The following is a 3,337-nucleotide window of genomic DNA, read 5'->3' as shown; positions in this document are numbered from 1 at the left end:
TTCAATCATATCTTCTCAATCATATCTTTTCAATCACATCTTTTTCAAAATTAACTCTCAATCATATCTTTTTAATTTCTAATTTCAAAATCTTTTCAAAAATCACTTAATTTCTTTCCTAATCTTAATTTTCGAAAATCTCAATCAAATTTTCAAATTTCTTTTTAATTATTTCAAAATCTTTTTAATTTATTTTCGAAAATTCTTCCCCTCTTCTCACATCCTTCTATTTAAGGGACTAACACTCCTCCTCAAGGTGCAATTCGAACTCTATCCCTCTTGATAAGTTCGAATTCTCTTCTATCTACCTCCTCCTTCTATTCTTCTTTTCCTCTGACACCTCAAGGAATCTCTATACTGTGACATAGAGGATTCCCTACTTTCTTGTTCTCTTTTCTTTCATATGAGCAGGAACAAAGATAAAATCATACTTGTTCAAGCTGATCCTGAACCTGAAAGGACCTTGAAGAGAAAGCTAAGAGAAGCTAAAGCACAATTCTCTCTAGAGGGCCTAACAGAGATTTTCAAAGAAGAAGAAACCATGGCAGCTGAAAACAACAATGACAACAATGCAAAGAAGATGATTGGTGACTTTACTGCACCTACTCCCAACTTCTATGGGAGAAGCATCTCAATCCCTGCCATTGGAGCAAACAACTTTGAGTTTAAGCCTCAATTAGTCTCTCTAATGCAACAGAATTGCAAGTTTCATGGACTTCCATTGGATGATCCTCATCAGTTCTTAGCTGAATTCTTGCAAATCTGTGACACTGTCAAGACCAATGGGGTTGACCCTAAAGTCTACAGACTTATGCTCTTCCCTTTTGCTGTAAGAGACAGAGCTAGGACATGGTTGGATTCACAACCTAAAGAAAGCCTGAACTCTTGGGAAAAGCTAGTTAATGCCTTCTTGGAAAAGTTCTTTGGACAGCTCTACTGGAGGATCTCTTCATCTGAAGAAGACGCCTGCAGAAGCTCAGGAACTCATTGAAATGGTTGCAAATAACCAATTCATGTACACTTCTGAAAGGAATCCTGTGAATAATGGGACAACTCAGAAGAAGGGAGTTCTTGAGATTGATACTCTGAATGTCATATTGGCTCAGAATAAAATATTGACCCAACAAGTCAATATGATTTCTCAGAGTCTGTCTGGAATACAAGCAGCAACAGGCAGTACTAAGGAAGCTTCCTCTGAAGAAGAAGCTTATGATCCTGAGAACCCAGCAATGGAAGAGGTGAATTGCATGGGAGAACCCTATGGAAACACCTATAATCCTTCATAGAGAAATCATCCAAATCTCTCATGGAAGGATCAACAGAGACCTCAACAAGGTTTCAACAACAGTAACGGTAGAAGAAATAGGTTTAGTAATGGCAAGCCTTTTCCATCATCTTCTCAGCAACAGACAGAGAATTCTAAGCAAAGCCACTTTGACTTAGCAACCATTGTCTCTGATCCAATAAAAACTAGTCAAAGTTTCATGACTGAAACAAGGTCCTCCATTAGAAATTTGGAGGCACAAGTGGGTCAGCTGAGTAAAAAAATTACTGAACTCCCTCCTAGTACTCTCCCAAATAATACAGAAGAGAATCCAAAGAGAGAGTGCAAGGCCATAAACACGTCTCACATGGCCGAACCTGGAGAGGAGGAAGAGGCAGTGATCTCCACTGAGGAAGACCTCAATGGACGTCCACTGACCTCCATGGAGTTTCCTGATGAGGAACCATGGGAATCTGAGGCTCACACAGAGACCATAGAGATTCCATTGAATTTACTTCTGCCATTCATGAGCTCTGATGAGTATTCTTCCTCTGAAGAAGATGAAGATGTTACTGAAGAGCAAGTTGCTAAGTACCTTGGAGCAATCATGAAGCTAAATGCCGAGTTGTTTGGTAATGAGACTTGGGAGGATGAACCTCCATTGCTCATCAAAGAACTGGATGACTTGACTAGACAGAGATTACCTCTGAAGAGACAAGATCCTGGAAAGTTCTCAATACTTTGTACCATAGGCACCATGACCTTTGAGAAGGCTCTGTGTGACCTAGGGTCAAGCATAAACTTCATGCCTCTCTCTGTAATGGAGAAGCTAGGGATCATTGAGGTACAAGCTGCAAGAATCTTACTAGAGATGGCAGACAATTCAAAGAAACAGGCTTATGGACTTGTAGAGGATGTCTTGGTAAAGATTAGAGACCATTACATCCCTGCTGATTTCATAATCCTAGAGACTGGGAAGTGTATGGATGAATCCATCATCCTTGGCAAACCCTTCCTAGCCACAGCAAAAGCTGTGATTGATGTTGACCGAGGAAAATTGATCATTCAAGTGAATGGAGACTCCCTTGTGTTTAAATCTCAAGGATATCCCTCTGTCACCATGGAGAGGAAGCATGAAGAGCTTCTCTCAATAGAGTCAAACAGAGCCCCCATAGTCAAACTCGAAGTTTGGTGTTGGGAGGCCACAACCAAACTTTAAGTTTGGTGTTGAACCCCCACATTCAAACTCTAAGTTTGGTGTTGGGAGGTTCCAACATTGCTCTAAACTTTTGTGAGGCTCCATGAGAGCCACTGTCAAGCTATTGACATTAAAGAAGTGCTTGTTGGGAGGCAACCCAATCTTTAACTATCTATATTAAATTTCTATTTTCTTTTGTTATTTTATATTTTCTATAGGTTGATGATCATGTGAAGTCACAAAAATAATTGAAAAAGCAAAAACAGAAGAAAAAATAGAATGAAAAACAGAACACCCTGGAGGAGAAACTTACTGGCGTTTAAACGCTAGTAAGGGTAGCAGAATGGGCGTTAAACGCCCAGTCTGGCACCATTCTGGGTGTTTAACGCCAGAAATGGAGACCAGACTGGCGTTTAACGCTAGGAATGGGCAAGAAGCTGGCATTAAACGCCAGAAATGGGCAGCAATCTGGCGTTTAACGCTAGGATTGGCAGCAAGGGGCGTTTTGCACGCCACATGGTGCAGGAATGAAAAATTCTTGACACCTCAGGATCTGTGGACCCCACAGGATCCCCACCTACCTCATCTCTCTCTCTCTCTTCTTCACCCATTCACCAATCACCTCAATACCTCTTCCCCAAAAACCCCTCACCTATCAAATCCCACCATTCTCTTCCGCACTCACATCCATCCTTCATGAAACCCCACCTACCTCACCATTCAAATTCAAACCACTTTTCCTCCCAAACCCACCCATAATAGCCGAACCATATCCCCCTCTCCACTCCAATATAAACCCATCTTCACTCCTTCATTTTCACACAACATACACACTACCTATACCCCTTGGCCGAAACACAAAGCCCCCTCCATCT

Source organism: Arachis ipaensis, chromosome B4 (genome assembly GCF_059453495.1).
Source record: "Arachis ipaensis isolate K30076 ecotype BB chromosome B4, ASM5945349v1, whole genome shotgun sequence".
NCBI classification, from domain to species: domain Eukaryota; kingdom Viridiplantae; phylum Streptophyta; class Magnoliopsida; order Fabales; family Fabaceae; genus Arachis; species Arachis ipaensis.
Note: the sequence above shows the minus strand (reverse complement) of the source record.